Source organism: Periplaneta americana, chromosome 7 (genome assembly GCF_040183065.1).
Source record: "Periplaneta americana isolate PAMFEO1 chromosome 7, P.americana_PAMFEO1_priV1, whole genome shotgun sequence".
Lineage (NCBI taxonomy): Eukaryota > Metazoa > Arthropoda > Insecta > Blattodea > Blattidae > Periplaneta > Periplaneta americana.
The window spans coordinates 79,468,979-79,488,810 of record NC_091123.1 but is presented as its reverse complement, the minus strand read 5'-3'; the positions used below and the strand labels follow the sequence as shown (position 1 = coordinate 79,488,810).

The 19,832-nt window shown below is 36.5% G+C and overlaps 1 protein-coding gene across 1 annotated transcript in view; it reads left to right on the top strand.

Moving 5' to 3' along the window:
• LOC138703217 (POU domain protein 2-like) overlaps nt 1-19,832 on the top strand; it is a 2,136,291-nt gene that overhangs the window by 119,532 nt on the left and 1,996,927 nt on the right. The window contains exon 2 of the mRNA XM_069830922.1: nt 11,564-11,616. The gene's annotated coding sequence lies outside the window, so the exon portion shown is untranslated. The remainder of the gene's footprint in view (nt 1-11,563; nt 11,617-19,832) is intronic.

The following is a 19,832-nucleotide window of genomic DNA, read 5'->3' as shown; positions in this document are numbered from 1 at the left end:
ATTGGACTGAACTTGTACTGCTGTATGTACTAGTGCTACGCCCACGTCCGTAATAAAACTTATTTATTCCACCCATAGTTGGCATTTCAATCGAATTGAATAAGCTGTTGACTTACTCTTGCACCGCTCTCGGTGCCTTGCCTTAGCACGAACTCAGCTGCACGCTGCAATTAGATGGTATCGCGGAATCAGTATTTTCACCTCCGCCACCAACCGCTCAGCGGCTCGGATTTGAATTCATGCAACAGATGTTCTCTGTAGTGTCACTTCATCACAAGTCATGGCAAAGAGTTTGTACGCGTCGCTTTTTCTCAGAGAGTATCTCATTCCTGAAACAGGAGAAGTAAATTCTTGGAATTTTGTTCCATCGCTTTTGGAGGAGTTCAGTAGTTTTTTCCTTTCTTACTTTTAGCTTTTCCCTTCTCACTTTCTTCCTTGTTTCTTTCATACTTCTCTCTTTCCTTTCCTAAATCCATGGATTTTTTTTTGTAACTATATTAGCTCCTTACGGCGGTAGGGTAGTTTAGTTGTAGAGAAGAACCGTGTTCGATCCTGGGTAATACCTGGAATTTTTTCGTTACTATAATTTTCAAAATGGCCCCTGTGTTAACTAGCCTACTGTTAAATTCATTGCAGTCTTTCCCGGAAATAAAATGCGGTCGTTTTATTATACTGACCGTATCACCCCATTCTAGTACTTACCGAGCTCACGAAAGCATAGACGTTTACCTCCATGCTTCCCATATGCCTTGATAGCATGTATAAAAAGATACCTTTACTTATTATTCTGTTACTGTCTGAATTCAGAGGATTTGCTCAATCTTTTGAAAGATTTGCCAGAATTTATTTTGCCTTCAAGATACTGCTTTCGTGTAGAGATGGGAAAAGTTGTTAAATTCTCGTAACAGTTCCAACTGTTCCAGTTTCATGAAAGTACTAGGTTCAAAATAACAGTTCCGAAATAACAGTATCATATATTATATACGGCGAAGTTCGATCCACAGCACCGGATCGAATCCCTCTCCTCCCTTTGTGGCCTGGCGCCATGTTGTTACCATAACAGATAAATTCTGTAGGATCAGAAATTAATCTTTACAATAGGCCTATATATATATATATATATATATATATATATATATATATATATATATAATTGGAAACTGCACCAAAATAAAACACACCAGGAATGCACGAAACTCCTCCAGAGTCAAGTCCCTAAATTCATTTCTGTCATTCTGTGAAGCGTGTGATACAATTATATGCATATGTTAAAACCCTTTAATAAAAGTTGTTTATGCAAATGTTTAGGTAAAAGTATAGGTGGAAGGCCATGAGAAAGTCCTGGACTCATACTGACAGTATTGACACCATGATACCAGCTACGTTATATTTATGCAAGACGGCAGTTCAGAATTAAATGTTGCTACTGATTTTGTCCCTGAAAATTGTTAAAAGTAGCCAGATCTAGTGACAAAGTCGCTAAATTCACAACACTGCAGTGCCAAAGATATACCGCTCTGTGGAACAGGTGTTGTCATCGTTGCTTACGACAGTCGTAAGCAATGGTTGTCATAATGTAGTTCCATAACATCGAGTATTTTGTATAACAGGTACAATACTACTAGTATGTAATGTAACAGTGGTGTTTTGGAACAGGCCGTTACGTTATTTTATAGTCATACTCATAATGTAGCTCCATAACATCGAGTATTTTGTAACAGCAAGTATTTTGGAACTGCAAGTATTTTGTATAACAGGTAGTATGTAATGTAACAGTGGTGTTTTGGAACAGACCAGTGAGCATAGAGCTCACTGGAAGAGCCACACTCGACTAGTATGTAATGTAACAGTGATGTTTAGGACGCTAAATGATCACATACTTCCCTGTATGCCATGTGATGCAGTATGATGTCATAATGAGTCGAGTTATGAATTCGTGGAAAAGAAATCTTTTCTAATGCTAAATTGAATTCGTAGATCAGGTTTGTTCGAAGCAGGAAATGTAATGTAATTTTAAATTCTTTGTAAATTGGTCATGAAATCGAAGTGGATCCCAATGGTAAATAAAACCTAACCTATTCTTCCTCTTCTGAAGGTCACAAAAGTGTTCAATTTCTCCATAAATTAGTAAATAAAAGCTATAATCACTTCGGCCGTGCTAGAATTCATATTAATACCGTCATGAAGAGTGACAATCTCATTGTAATTTCAAGAATTGATAATGAAACTAAAAGTGTAAAATATTTGGAAATAAAACATAACCTACAGTAGCGTGCAAATTAATCCGAACACAACATATTTTTACATTTTCTGTCATTGTTGGCCTCACAGCTGCTCATACTGCTTTAATTGACATCTGTAGTACGTGTAATTCCATTGTTGAAGGTCTGTCATTATTTTTTTTATAATATGTGACATTTTGCCTGTCGTTTTGTACTTATAAGCATTTCAGTTGTGTTGAAGACTTAATACTGCAATCCTGTGTACATTCTGTCGTCTTCACAAATGGATACAACTCCACGAAAACGGTCTAAAATTATAACATTAGCAGAGCATTCTTCTATGACACAGAGGCAAATTGCTGCAGAATGTCACATCGGTTTGGCTACTGTTAATTCGATCATAAAACGATACAGGGAGACTGGATCCATCACACCCCCAAAAAAAGGAAACTGTGGTCGGAAAAGGAAGACTTCACCTGCAGATGATCGTTTAATTGTCAGGAAAAGTAAATTAAATCCTAGACTAACTGCTGTCGACTTAACCCGCGAGTTAATGGCTACCACTGGGGCGAATATTCACGTCACAACAGTGCAGCGTAGGCTTTTGGAAGCTGGACGAAGGACTCGTAAGCCTATTAAGAAGCAACTGCTAACCCCTGTTATGTGCAAAAAAAAAAACGCTTAATGTGGGCAAAATTACATCAACACTGGACAGTGAATGACTGGAAGAATGTACTTTTTTCCGATGAGTCCCATTTCGAGGTCCACGGCCACCGTGTTTCTTACATTCGGAAAGGATCCGAAAAAGTAACAGCAGCTCATCTCCAACAAGCACCCAAATACCCCGCTAAAGTAATGTTTTGCGGTTGTTTTACACATGAAGGCCTGGAGCATTAATACCTATCAAGGGAATGATGAATTCTGACAAATATATTCACTTATTGGAAACCAGAATCGTACCCCAGCTGCAAAAATCATTTTCGGATGGCAGAGATGTGTTCCAACAAGACCTGGCACCATGCCATACGTCTCGAAAAACTACAGAATTCTTCAACAAGAAGAATATTCAGGTACTCCCCTGGCCAGGCAACTCACCCGACATCAACCCCATTGAGAACTTGTGGTCAATTTGCAAAAGAAGAATGCAAAAAATGGATTGTTCTACAAAGGAGAAGATGATTTCTGCCCTCATTGGTGTATGATTTCGCGATGAAGAAATGAAGAATATTTGTGGGAAATTAGTGGAATCCATGACAAATCGTCTCAAAGCTGTTATTAGGAACAAGGGAGGCCACATAGATTACTGAGGTATATATTAGATCCTTCTTTTATCCCGTTTGAGTGTTTTTGCATAAGTAATTACGTTGTTCGGATTAATTTGCACGCTACTGTATATATATTTTTATCTTCCTTGATAAAATTCATAATGTAGTTACTATAATACAGGCATTATGTTATTTGATAGAATCCTATACTCAGTAACATCAGTTCCAAGTTAATGTGTACATTTTTAAAGACGATCTTCGTATCTTTACTATTAATTTTTTACTTTAGTTTCCAACATTTATTTCAGTACGACGAAAGGATTCCCAAGTCTGCTTTCAAACAATGGCGCCAATTTTTATGGGCTCGTAGGATCCGAGGTCACCCAATAATTTGTCGTGTTACGAGATTTATTTAACTTATACCTCAAAAGTTTGAGCCCACCCACTGTTTTTCAAAAGTTGGCGCCACTGCTTCCAATAGTGCCAAACATGTTCCGTTCTGTGTAACAGGCGTTGCCATAATGTAGTTCCAAAGTGAAACGAGTATTTTGTAATCGCAAGTATTTCGTATTAGCTCATAACAACACTGTTATTTTGGAATGTAGTATTCCAAGGTGCCGTTACTTTTTGGAACAGTTCCAAACAAGGAACTGTTTCAAAATAACCGTTACGTTATTTTTTCCCCACCTCTACTTTCGTGTTATTTTTATTACGCTACCTCATGTCATAGAAATATGTGTTCATTCAATTCTTGCCTTCTTGTAATACTATCTTCAATTTTTTTGGATTTCTAGAACGGCACCGAAGTTCACTCAACCGCCTATCAAATTGAGAACCGAAACTTTGCTGGGACTAGAAAGGCAGTGAGAGCATGATACTAACCACACCACCTCATTCTATACTTCGTTCCATAATGTCTGACAGGAGAAGTAAACACTGCCAGTAGAGGAGGAGAGAAGTATAATTGCTAGTCAACTAAAGGCAGGGGCTTCACTCCACGTTTGACTTCATATTGGGCGATCTGAAGCGTTCTACCCCAGTCCAACTTCAAGACAAGCGTGGAATGAGACCTCTACTATTGGTTGATTAGCAATTATGCTTCTCTTCCGTTTGCTGGCAATGTTTACTTCTCCTGTCAGACCTTATGGAACGAAGTATAGGTCCGAGGTCAAGAAAGCATAGTGCTCTACCTCCATGCCTCCAAAACGCCTTCACGGCATATATAGGAGATACCTTTGCCTTACACTATTCTTGATGTTGTTACTCGGGATTTGGACTACTTCAGAAATGTCAGCTGTTTTCTTTAGTATCTCAGTTTTTGTTGTTGTCATTATTTTCTTTCAGCCGTGTCTCGCTTCGTTTCAGTTGTACAAGTTTAAAATGCGTTTCATAATTATTTTGTAGATTATTATTTTAGGTTCTTTATCAAGATATTCGTCTATATATGTAGTGTTATTACATATTTTATTGTTTGAAGTTTTACTTTGTTCCCTACGTCGCCGTAACTTGATAGTTCAGTTCTTAGATATTTAAATTAAATTTATTTAAATCATATTTAAGTATTAGAAACCAGGTAACTGAAATTCATAATCAATTTAGTAATATTAAAAATGTAAAATTAGGCGTGTTACAAGGTACTGTTTTAGGGTCAATTTTATTTTTAATATAGGCGCTATATAAATGACAGTATAACTGTACCCATTATTATGTATCATTGGCTTCTGTTTCTGTGAAAAAAATATTTCTGCTATGTTATTCATGACGTAAATTTAGTTCGTGAAACTCATTGAAACTGCAAATTTAAATTTGTGTTTGTTGCCGACTTACAATCAATTGAAGAAAATGTAACAATCAGTACACAGTCATATCACATATTTGTAATAAAAGACCATTAAATCAAATATCCTGGACCTTTTTAATATTGAACCCTATGGATTGACCGAGTACAGGTTGAGTCGCAATTTTGTACTATAATGTATTGCAGAGTATTCTGTACTAAAATAAAATATATTTTATTATATAAACTTATGGTCGTGTCCGTTTCATTATGGAGATAATGATTGGAACAATTAAAAAAAAGACAACAGCTACTTTTCTGAGAGTGTTATTAAATGACGTGGTTATTGTTGTTATTGTTATGTTTTGTTTAACGACGCTCGCAACTGCAGAGGTTATATCAGCGTCGCCGGATGTGCCGGAATTTTGTCCCGCAGGAATTTTTTACATGCCAGTAAATCTACTGACATGAGTCTTTCGCATTTAAGCACACTTAAATGCCATCGACCTGGCCCGGGATCGAACCTGCAACCTTGGGCATAGAAGGCCAGCGCTATACCAGGTCGACATGTGGTTATTTACATTGCAAGTTCAAGTTCACAGAAGATGCTCGAAATGTCCACCATTCACTTCACAACACAATTTTCGCCCTCCTCCGCCATGAATGTCTTGCTCTTTGAACAATGATCCGAATTGTATTTCCTGCAGCCACAATTGCTTTCAACAGATGCTCTCTCGTGGCGTGTCATTGAGAGTAAACTAGTTCCTTCATGTGACCGCACAACCAGAAGTCGCAGGGACTGAGTTTAGGTGATCGCTTCGGCCATGCTACAGGCCCGTTGCATCTACCTGGATACCATTCATTCAAATGACGATCACTGCACGACGGTAATGCGCAGATGCTTCATCTTGAAGTAGTCAAGTGTTCAGCTGTGTTGACACTGGTACTGTTTTTGTGGTAGTTCAGTCTGCAGAAAGCGCAAATACGCAGCACCTATTGACTGATTGTAGCGTTTCTCTCTCTTCAATAACAATAATTTTTCTTATTGTGTAATGCAGAGAGTCGTTTGAGCGATTGATGCATTAATATATTCGACGTAACGCCAAATCGCGCGTTCCACAGTGATGCCATATCTCGATAACAAAACCATCAAGGTTATATGTTTATTTGACAAAATCTGTTTATATTGGAGTATAGAATACTCTAAAATACTTTATAGTACACAATTATGACTCATTCTGTGTAACAAGTAAACCCAATATCCTAGATCATTTTGGAGATTGGACTACATGGATTGTACCAAATAGCCTATAACTATTAAACCCAATATCTTGACATTTTTCAAGATTTTACTATATGAATTTCTACTAAATATAACCATTATACCAAATATCCTGGTAGCCACCGGCGTGGCTCAGTCGGTTAAGGCGCTTGCCTGCCGGTCTGAAGTTGCACTCGGGCGCGGGTTCGATCTCCGCTTGGGCTATTACCTGATTGGGTTTTTTCCGAGGTTTTCCCCAAGCATAAGGTGAATGCCAGGTAATCTATTGCGAATCCTCAGCCTCATCTCGCCAAATACCATCTCGCTATCACCAACCTCATCAACGCTAAATAACCTAGTAGTTGATACAGCGTTAAATAACCAACTAAAAAAATATCCTGTACATTTTTCAACATTGGACCATATGGAGTGTACCAAATGTCACTTGATTTTTCTGTTTGTACCAAATGTCAATGGATCAGTACTGCTATTGGACGATATGGATTGTACCAAATGTCCGATAATCGTTCTCCATTATGTCCCGCTGGTGTCGACGTAGAAAGAGGGGGGAAAACGAGGTCATAAACAGGGGGCTAGAGCTTCTGTGGCAAAACACAAGGTCGGTGTGTGTATTTGTACTTAAAAATAAGTTTTTTTAACTTGGTTATTTAACGACGCTGTATCAACTACGAGGTTATTTAGCGTCGATGGAATTAGTGATAGCAAGGATGATATTTGGCGAGATGAGGCCGAGCATTCGCCATAGATTACCTGACATTTGACTTACGGTTGGGGAAAACCTCGGAAAAAACCAACCGGGTAAACAGCCCAAGCGGGAATCGAACCCGAGCCCGAGCGCAACTCCGGATCGGTAGACAAGCGCCTTAACCGACCGAGCTACGCCGGTGGCTTAAAAATAAGTTATTTGATGTGTTCTGTGTTGTGAAATTTGTGATGTTTGTTAATCTTACATAATATGTGTTTAATTTGTCTCCATTTTTTGACGATTTTTAAGATCTGTTAGTTATTAGACTACCACCGCGCAGGTACAAAATTAATTTGAAGGAAAACATTTTTCTTACAGTGACGGCATTGTTAATTTCATCGACAAAAAGGAAATTTAATGAATAAGCTCAGCCGTGTCAAATTAAGGTGAAGACAAGAAGATAGGAGTAAAATTTCTTGTTCAAGAATATACCTTTATAAAAAAAAATTCTGTAATTCCTGTGGTCCCGACTATAGGGAAAGAATAATTGGCAGACCTGAATAATGTGTCATAAAACTAGGAGAAAAAAAAAAGGAGAGGTTCTCCTGGGTAATAATAAGGGGAATATATCATGAACATAAGAGGGGGACAGAGTGGACTCATTAGAGAGGGGAAGGATCTTGTAAGTTACGGACCGTTTATTACCGTCGTTGCCAACATGCGTCTCGAGCAAGACATGTGCATAATTCTGTATAAGTCAGCTGAGATTCGCTATCGCTTACGCCCGTAAAATTAATGGTGTTCAATTTGTTTCGGAAACCCCAAGAAATGACATTTCAGAGCATACAATGAAGGTTTTAAAAATCTGTTTTTATTTATTTAATTTTAATACAGTAATATTACGAAGTACCAGATATTTATGACCGTCCTATTATTTTTTAAATTTCAAGTTCGACACCTATTTCTTGAAATTTGAGTTTGTTATGTCTTACGTATTTTGTTATGTGTGGGAAGTGCCTGTTATTATTCGGTTCTACGTCTCGGCATCCCTAAAGATTTTTTTTCTGGCCTGCCAACTAACACTCTGTATGCATTTCTGGATTCGCCTATGCTATATGCCCTGTTCATCTCAAAAGTCTGGATTTAATGTTCTTAATTATGTCAGGTGAAGAATACAATACGTGCAGTTCTGCGTTGTGCAGCTTTCCCTGTTTTCCTGTAACCTCATCCCTCTTAGCTCTAAATATTTTCCTAAGCGCCTTATTCTCGAAAACACTTAGCGGCATCTGTTCCTCTGTCAAAGTGAGAGTCCAAGTTTCACAACCGTGAAGAACAACCGGTAATATAGCTGTTAAGCAACCGGCGTGGCTCATTCGGCTGAGGCGCTTGGCTACTGATTTGAAGTTGCATTCGGGAGTAGATTAGATTACCGCTTGGGCTGATTACCTGTTTCGGGTTTTCTGAGGTTTTCCCCAACCGTAAGGCGAATGTCAGGTAATCTATGTCCAATTCTGGGCCTCATCTCGCCAAATACCAGTTCACTATTACCAATCTCATCGACGCTAAATAACCTGTTAGTTAATACAGTTTCGTTAAATAACCAACTAAATGATATACTTACATAAGTTAATTGAGCCGTTCAGAGCAAAAGTGGTGTCAGTCAAAATTGGGTAGTAAGGTTTAAAGTAAAAATTCTGTAAAATACAGCGCAAAGTAGCAATTAATATGTCCTTCTTGCTATCCACTGACTACTAATAGTTTAAATAAACTGACTATTAATTGCTACTTTGCGCTGTATTTAACAGAATGTTTACTTTAACCCTCATCACTCATTTTTGACTTACACCATTTCTGCTCTGAACGGCTAATATACAGTATGTCCCACTTATCTTGACAGCCAAAATAACTTTGTACGCAAGCAACAAATGAACAATTTTATTGTTTCATACAGAAGGTGTACAACTGAACGGGGGAAATACTACTGATGGAGAGGCAACCTTGTAGCATCATTTATTAATGAGATACGAATTCTATTATAACATTGTTTCTTTAAATGACACTATGTATTTATTATTCAATATTTCCATTAAGCTCGTCAAGACCTTTTCAAAAATGTATCACAGTGGCTCATTCTGATAAACAGAACGTTAATAAAGGAAACGTTACCGGTGCCTTGACGGCATGGTTCCTGTGCTTAATATGAAATGAATTAACTTTAAGTTAGTGTAAACAGTGCGTAGTACATTGCAGATGATACTCAGGGTCGCGTAACCCATTCCACGTAGCTTTGGTTTTATTCCGCTGATAGAGTGGTCTGTGTTATATTTGGTTTCATACGTTTACTGTAAATCAAAGCTACGTGGGTGGAATGGGTTACGCGACCCTGGGTATCAGCAGTGTAGGCTCATTACGTATTATTTGCACAAACTTAGTCGAATCACTTCATATTATGCACAGGAACCATGTCATCGAGGTACCAATTAACGTTCTGTTTATTAACGTTTTGTTTATTAGAATGATCCACTGTGATACATTTTTGGACAGGTCTTGACCAAGTTAATTGAAATACTGAACAACAAATACATAGTGCCATTTAAAGAAATAATATAGTACTCGTATCTCATTAATAAATAATGCTACAAGATTACCTCCCATTAGTGTTACTTCCCTCTTTCAGTTGTACACCTTTTGTTTGAAACAATTTTTCATTTTGTCCTTGCGCACAAAGTTATTTTGGGTGGTCAAGACAAATAGGACAGATGTAGGCCTATATACGTATAGGGACATCATTTTATTTTTACTAACATTTCTAATATTAACCTGGCTATACCTTTGGATTAACGGTTGAGAACCGGAAACACCGTTTACTACCCCCTTCCACGCTCTGGAGTTCGATGATACTGCGTAAAATACAAACAAATCACTTTACTAGGTATAGGAGGGAAGAAAAGTAGTTCATCCATTTACGTAAACTACGAAATATCGCGATTTTGAGTTTGATAATTTCCATTAGGCTTTTGTTTAATCAAAATACAGTACCTTATTAACAATAAGTGTTTTTACTCACGAACTGAGCTATCCATTCGGACATTTTCATTATGCAGTGTAGGCCTATATTATGCTGTCTACAGCACATTTGCGTGCAATATAGACAATGAAGTTAAACTGAAAAATAATAATAATATGGATATTTAAACACAATTTTTAAAATGGTGGCCGTTCACTTCGATACAGACTTCATTTCTTTTGTGCATATTATCGCACTATAGACTATTGTACCTAATTGCAATTACCAGTTTCGTCCTTCGTACTAGTAAGTCATGTTGAAATAATTCTTTAGGCCTACCTACTCTATAAAAGAGTAACTTACGTACTGAAAATTCAATCTTCACTTCTGCTCGATCCGAAAAGATAAAATTACTCACACAGAAATGAATGTTTTCAGAAAAGAGCTAAGACAGCCCAGCCACTAGCCTTTACTGAGAAGCGGGTGGAGGAAACCGGGGTGTGACGTAGACAAACGGACGATTCAATATTGAAAGCTCTTTCGTCACTGGAAAACGCGAACATATTTCTGGAACGTACTATACTCACTCAGTACTGTTTACTATGACCATAAGGCGACTTTGACTGCATACGCGGCCTTGGTTCTGTGTGGAATAAGGTTGGAACTTTACTAGTAGAGGGGGTGGGAGTGAAGTACGAGTACATTCAAAAACTCAGGTACAATAAAAATTGAAGTAAAAATAAAATGATGTTCCTGTATATGTATATGTATTTGTATATATGGGTATATATATGTATATGTAAACTGTTTCATCAATTCTGACTTTCAGTTGTTTTGAAAGCAGACTGAATGACAAAAGCTTCTCAGTCGAAAAATAGCAGATATTTTCCATATTTATTCTGCGTTTAATTTCATCTCGAGTGTCATTTATATTTTGTTACTGTAGTTCCAAGGTAATTTATTAAAAAATTATATATATATATATATATATATATATATATATATAATAAATTCTGATGTATCCTACAGTATACGTTAATATCGAATTGTATCTGGTTTCAATATCAGATCTTGATTGATGTGAATGTTAATTTCGGTTTTATTGATTCTATTAATTTTTACTTCAGAGTAGAAGTTTCAGAACTACGTATAAAGAGAAACTCAATATTCTATTGTCTACTCGTATTTCATTGTTTATTAGGATATTACATGTCTTCTTTATTTATTTTATAGTCAAATTTAAATAATTATAATAATATCATTAATAGCGATAAAACACGGCCCTACTTATATATGTTATTTAATGTAAATATATTTCTTTTCAGTTCTTGCTGTCACCACTTGCTCACCGGCTAAGGCAGTTGTTGGAAGTTGAAAGGTAAATATAATAATGAGTACTGAAATGTTTCAGAGTGAAAGATTTCGAGTAGACTTATGGTCCAAGCATAAGCTCAGTCTAGGACAGATTCATCCCAAACAGAGGACACGAGGACTCCGCGATCGTAGTCTCTGATTGATCGATTCGCACACGACGGACGCATCTCCAGTAATAAGCAATGCGCTTTTTTACGGGTTGTAATTCCTCTGTGCGCCGCTCCAACTCTCCCTGCATCTGACGCTCGCCATAAATTACTACGTGCTTACTACAGATCTGGTGTAGTCAGGATTTACATAATCATAATTAGTGCTCAGTAATTATAGAGTGGCTCTAGCTCCTCGAGTTCTGAGCGGGAGGAAGCAAATCACAGTGCTCTGGAGGAGTTTACATTGGGGTTACGAGCTCTATAGTCGAGGCAAGCTCAACCAGAGAATTCTCGCTTAATACCTTCCAGAATTCTGTCACGATATTAATACATTATCATTTTAAAATGCGTCGACATCATGGATTTTCATCCAGGATGAACACTGGAAATGTAATATTTATTTATTTATTTATTTTTTTTATTTATTTATATATTCTAATGACAGGCACATAGATAACTTATCTTTGATCTAATCACAACCTCAAGATTAAAACAATAAAATTGGATACAACTTAAAATTAAATCTGAAAAAGTAACTAAACAAAACCCTTAAAGAAGTAAGAACTAATCAGAGGCATGAGGTTTCTCGCTTGCCAGTATCTGGCACTAGAAATGTAAGCCAGTGCCACCGTTTCTGGCGTGTGAAATAAGTAATGGGAACGTTGAGAGCGAGTATCTTATCTTTGTCACAAAATGTGGGCGAGAAAGCTGACAACTGTGATGGTAGATTGCTGATGTCACGTCTGTTTAGGAGGTGGTACCACTCTCAGGCGAAGTGGCAACAGATGTCACTGACTGGACAGTGTACTCAAGGACACACCCCAGAAACGCAAAGTGAGAGTGTCTTGCCTTTGACGCTGACGTGGAGTGTTAGACGATACCGTTCTCAGCTTCACTGGCAACAAGTGCTCACTGACTGCTTTTTACTGAAGGACACGCGCCAAAAACACTGGCACTAGCTATACAGTTTTAAACTCGTTACAGCTCAGATTTACGAATGTTCTTTAAAACACTTCTTTCTTTTATTTGTTGAGTTTACACTGTGAGTTTATTCGAGACATTTTAATAAAAAAACAATTGTCGCAAAGATGACAGTAATTTGGCATTATACTTTTCAAGCGTTTCGCAAAACTTCAATTCTTTTTATCAGATTGTAAATTATATCTCTTTTTTATGGTTTAATTTCTTCTATTATCAGTTTATCATCCAGAAGACAGTCATTAAGAACACAAGTAAAGGGCGTATATAATCACTTCTTCTTCTTGTCACTGTTAACTATTACTGTTACTGTTATTATTACTAATAATAATAATAATAATAATAATAATAATAATAATAATAATAATAATAAATTATTATTATTACTGTGTCCACTGAAAAGATATACCTTAAAAATATTAACTCTGATAACTTATCTTGCCATTCTTATATATGTGATGTTTGCTAACTCAATCTTTGAAACTCATGATTCACTTTTCACTTTCATATTATGACTTATGATAGGGGGCGGATGTTGATGACCTAAAAATCTACTTAAAATGATCATTAAAATACCCTTAAGCTAATGGAAAAATTATATAAGATTAAAAGAAAATTACATTTAAATATTATTCACCATACTCGCACCACAACTTCTTAAAAATTAGTCATCTTGTTTCAATGACTGCCCTGCCAATCTCGGAGAAAGGAGGCAATTTCCTGGAATTTGGCTAAGATAAAGGAAAAGAACATGCAATAAAATGAAGGTTTTAAGGAAAAGCTATAGATTTTAATGAGGGTATACAATGTGTTTCAATCAGAGGTGGTCCATATCAGTGCCTTCATTCTCCGTCTCCTCCTCCTTCCGTGCTTCACTTTTGTTACCAGATATTCCAGATGAGTGAGTGTGAGTGACGAAACAAATTGTGGGCTCAGCGTGAATTCTTGAAATCTTTGTTTTAAAAATATTGCCTACTACAATAGACATCCCTTCCGAACCATGTCCAGGACATAGTGAAAGTTTCCCTCCTTCCAAACATAAATTCTAAAGACACCCTCGTACCGACAAAAGAACAGTAGTGATCAAAGTCCCCATTTAATCTAAGCTGCTGACAAGCATTTTATATTACTTCCGTTGTGTGAAGTGAAGCCTTCAGTGGAATGAGGGATGGACATTAGAGTCTGTTCTAATTTATAAAACTCAAACTTCACTGTTATTCACTTATTCAGCAGGTAATTACTACTGACCTATTTGGTTAGAAAATGATTTAACAGACCTATCGGTAAAGAAGAAAGTAAAATGCATTCCAAATGATTTAAAAGTTCTTCAAAGTATTAAAAATGACCAAAAAATGCTGAAAAATATAAAAATGACCTATTAGTTAAAAATGTTTAAAAATGCAAAAAATGCAATATAAGAAATTACTTTTTACGTTGATATTAACATAGAAAGGATTTCTATATTAATAGGCATCGTCCTAATGTGAAAAATAAGAAGATTACTTTTCATCAACATCCGTCCCCTACTTAAGAGAGTTATGAGTTATTACTATATACAGTGAACAATGGGGAAAGTATGCAGTGCCGTCATATGAGTCAAGAGAATGCTAGAGAGGGTAGTGCAGCTATGCGGTCGGTATAATGCTAGCCTTCTGTTCCCGAGGTTGCGGGTTCGATCCCGGCCGATATCAATGGCATTTAAGTGTGCTTAAATGCTACAGGCTCATGTTAGTAGATTTACTGGGATGTAAAAGAACTCCTGCGTGACAAAATTCCGACACACCGGCGACGCTGATATAATCTCGGCAATTGCGATCATCGTTAAATAAAACATAATTTGGAATTTTTGTAGTGCAGCTAACATAATTTATTTGTCTAGAGAAGATAGTGCAACCAACACATTGTTTAACTTAACGAAGCATGGATAGAACAGAGAAAAATTCTCTCCGGCACCGGGACTCGAATCCGGGTTTTTAGCTCTACGTGCTGACACTTTATCCACTAAATCACACCGGATTCCAGTTCCGATGCCGGATCGAATCCCCTCAGTTTAAGTTCTACCTCTCACTTTTCCCTTTGGTGGTTTACCCCTCATGCACTGTGTCACAGAATATGTGACAGTGGCACAATGTCCAACGCACTATGTACAGAGGTGCACTCATTACGAGTTACTAAGTGGCCGGGATCCGACGGGATGAGCGCCGTCTTGAATCACTAAGTATTACTTACGCATATCATATTATTATGTACCGAAGTACATATGATATTTCCGTGCAGGAATTCTGGGTTACCATATGATGAAGGATGGATAGAACAGAGAAATATCATAATTGCACTTCGGTACATCGTAATAATTTGATTTCAGTACAGTCAACATAATTCATTTCTTTTCATGAGTCACGTATCATGTTTGAACACAATTAGTTTCTTTTCAAGAATCATATATCATGTTTTGACTTACATAGATGAATGGAAGAAAAACATGTTATAACATAAGTGCCACGTTTCAGCTTCTGGCTGTTACTGTTTCTCTGTCAAATCAGATATCAATGAATGTTCTGACAACTTTGTGACTCTATTTCAATTTATACACTTCTCAGTCTATGACACATTAGCAAAGTAATACATAACAATAAAAAGAAAAAAAATCGCAAATATGCACATATCAGTTTATGGCTCCCCAGCACGGAATTCGTCTGTCCCTTCTTCTTAGCGTCTAGTTTTCATTACCATATGTTAATACTGGCACTGCCAAAACTTTATACAACGTTAAATTGTGTATAAATTCTTGTTTTGTTCTTTGTTGTTCTGTACATACCTTGGAACTTGTTTATTTTTGTATATGTATCTGTTTTTTGGATGTAGGAAAAGTTACAAACCAAATAATTAAATTTGACACTTGTTTTGTTATTCTATTATTGATTACTGACTTAGTTCTCCAGTGGTATATCCTTCTAAAAGCCATCACCTTAGATTTGATTTTAGAAATGTTTAAATTTTATAGTTTGCAATTACTTTAGACAGACGACTCATTCTCGGCTATTTGAAGATTTAGCTGAGAATCTGCTAAAACAACTTGATCGTCAGCAAATGAAATATAATTAAGATTTCTGTCGTTCACTTTAAAATGTTTGTTTAATTTTTATTTGCAATTCTCTGAATCTCTGTCAAAATAACAGTTAAAAGTTCAGACGATTTGGGACAGTCTTGTTTTACTCCTTGATTTGTTAAAACTTTCTTCACCATTTTGATCACCTTTTCTATGCCGATTTCTATAGATATTTAAATACCTTAATATTACGTTTGGGAAATTCAATGATTTCCATGGTTCCCCGTAACTTTTCAATACTCTATCAAATGCTTTCTCATAGTCTAAAAACAGTATTAAAACTTGGCGGAGCTCGCACATTTTTTCCTAGTATGAATGCTCGCTTCGGATCTGTCAGACCAAATCTAGATATTAAAAAAATGGATGATCTTAAGGCTATTATACAGTCTTTGTTTTTTGGTAAATGAGTGTTTAACTATGTTTTTACGTAGTAACGTAGTACATGTAAATTATTTATTAATTGTAATTATAATTGTATTCTTCGTATTGTAGTTGTAATCCCCTGGTAGAGGGGAAAAGAAGGCCTGATGACCTTATCTCTACCAGATTAAATAAATAAATACTAATATAAATTTGCTCTGGGTCTCAGAGACCCAGCGCGAACTTTACTGGATAAAGTAATATCATAGATTTATTAATTTGTCCTGCAGAATAATATCTGTAATATTGACAATTAATATTACAGATATTATTCTGTAGGACAAATTAATAAATTGACAATTAATATTACAGATATTATTCTGCAGGACAAATTAATAAATCTATAATATTCTCATAGCTGCAGTGCATATATTTGTACAGATTACTGTGCACGTAACTGCGGAATCCCGGCCAAACAAGTCACTCAGCTGAGTGCGCTCCTAGTATAATGACAGTTGTCATTGGACATATAGGCCTACGTCAACATATATGCCTATCTTGGAGTCAGGCCACAAAAAGAAACATTGAAGGAGGAGGGTTCGGTCCGGTGCTGTGGGTTGAATTCGGCATAGCTCAGTGGTCAGAGCGCTTGGTACGTAGAACCAAGGACCCGGGTTCGATCCCCGGCGCCAGAGCGAATTTTTCTCTCAAATATTAAATGGAAGAAGTAAGTTTGGATATTGCACTCTCATCTCTTTTCTATGAATTGCTTCAATACTACAACACAATCTGAGCAAGATCTACCCTTTCTGAGATTGCATTGTTGTTCTTGTAAAATCGTCTCACGAATAACATTAATCCTTCTTATCAGTATTTTCTCATATATAGAAGGCAATTACGCTACAACGGTAGTAATTACAACCATTCTTATTCCCTGTTTTTGAAGATATGTACAATATTTATCATCGTCTACAGGCTTGTGGAACTCTATATGTTGTCTAGGATAGGTATGTTATTGAAGTCTAAAAGTCACATTTAATTGAGGCGGAGCATACTTAATTCTATACTAACTTCGTCGCTACCTGGTGCTTTTATATTCTTAAATGATTGTACATGATTTCAAATTCACACTTCATTGTCATTAGGCTTACATACCTCATAAAATTTTCCGTGAGATAGATTTTCATACGACAGGAAATATTATTAATGACTTTTATTTATTAGAATGTGCTGATTTAAAAATAAACGAAATTGAAAACCAACGAACAAGTAGCGCGACAATTCAAAATCATACGCGCTTAGCACATGTTTTTTTATGTCAACGAAAAATTAAAGGAAAATGAAGATACATTTCTTTCTTTTTTGTTTGGTCTTAGAACACTATATAAGAAAATAGATTATATGATGTCGTTTTGTCAATAACATTGACATGTAAGTAGCTACGTCACTATCTTTATTTTCCATAACAATATGTGCTATAACATTAATAAATTGTTTTAAATTGATTATTAAGCTTGTTGAAAATTTTGATCTAGTAAATAATTTATGAAACAGTAATAATTGTATTATTATTGTTGTTATTATTATTATTATTATTATTATTATTATTATTGTTGTTGTTGTTATTTGTCTATGCGGATGACGTGAATATGTTAGGAAAAAAACCCATGAACGATTAGGGAAAACACGAAAATTTTACTTGAAGCAAGTAAAGCGATAGATTTTGAAGTAAATCCCGAAAAGACAAAGTAGGCCTATATGATTATGTCTCGTCACCAGAATATTTTACGAAATGGAAATATAAAAATTGTAGATTTATCCTTCGAAGAGGTGGAAAAATTCTAATGTCGTGGAGCAACATTAACAAATATAAATTACACTCTGGAGGAAATTAAACGCATAATAAATATGGGAAATACCTGTTATTATTCGGTTGAGAAGCTTTTGTCATCTAGTCTGCTGTCAAAAAATCTGAAATTTAGAATTTATAAAACAGTTATATTACCGGTTGTTCTGTACGGTTGTGAAACTTGGATTCTCACTTTGAGAGAGGAACAGAGATTAAGGGTGTTTGAGAATAAGGTTCTTAGGAAAATATTTGGGTCTAAGAGGGATGAAGTTACAGGAGAACGTTACGCAACGCAGAACTGCGCGCATTGTATTCTTCATCTGACATAATTAGGAACATTAAATCCAGACGTTTGAGATGGGCAGGGCATGTAGCACGTATGGGCGAGTTCAGAAATGCATGTAGAGTGTTAGTTGGGAGGCCGGAGGGAAAAAGACCTTTGGTGAGGCCGAGACGTAGATGGGAGGATAATATTAAAATGGATTTGAGGGAGGTGGGATATGATGATAGAGACTGGATTAATCTTGCTTAGGATAGGGACCGATGGCGGGCTGATGTGAGGGCGGCAATGAACCTGCGGGTTCCTTAAAAGTCATTCGTAAATAAGTAAGTATTATTATTATTATTATTATTATTATTATTATTATTATTATTATTATTATTATTATTATTATTGTATGATCATAATCAGACTGCCCTTTCATAACTCCATGTGAAGTTTTAAAGCATTTGACTCCTCGCTGCGACTGACATGCAATTACTGTTTCCTGTTATTATGGCAACAGGCGAGCTCACGTAGATATGATTTTCTGGGAGTTAATAAAAGCATTCCACAAATACAGCCATAAACAGTTTAAATATTTTTAAATTAATTATCAAAGCGAAGCATAAACACCACTTAAGAAACTGTAGTGTGACGCATGCTACAACTGAAAGGCTTTCATTCTGAATTTCATTTATATTTCATGAAGCTGCATTATTCCGATTCATAGACTCAGAATTAATAGTAGCCATATAAAATTACAGAAAAAGGCGCGCAATTGCCATGCCCTCTTATGACGTCTTATCTAAACAAATACCTGGAGCAATGACGCTACATACCTTCAGAGCTGAGCTGGAATGTTTGACGCAAGAGTGGAAAAGTGATTTAAGGGACAACACTTGTAATACAGCATTTAAAATTGATAATGTCGTTTTGTCTTCACATTGGTCGTAGGAAATTTGTATAAACTTAAAAATGACGCCCTCGGTGATCGGAATGTTTTACCAATTGTCTTCATAGGTTTTAAGTCAGCGGTCATCAGCTCCGTGCACCCTCGGGCTAGCATCTCTTACCTGCGGATAAGAGACTGCACTATCGTGTATCCATGGCTGTTGACGGGTATGTTTTCTCTCTCTCCCTTCTGCACGACGGGGCATATTCCGATACACTGTTTTTTTATCATCCAATTTAATAAACCCTATTTCACCCTGAGGTATATTAGGATTATAGTCCGCACCTGTGGAGTAACGGTCAGCGCGTCTGGCTGCGAAACCAGGTGGCCCGGGTTCGATTCCCGGTCGGGGCAAGTTACCTGGTTGAGGTTTTTTCCGGGGTTTTCCCTCAACCGAATACGAGCAAATGCTGGGTAACTTTTGGTGCTGGACCCCGGACTCATTTCACCGGCATTATCACCTTCATATCATTCAGACTCTAAATAACCTAGATGTTGATACAGCGTCGTAAAATGACCCAATAAAAAAAGGGTTATAATTGGCATCAAAATACATACTTT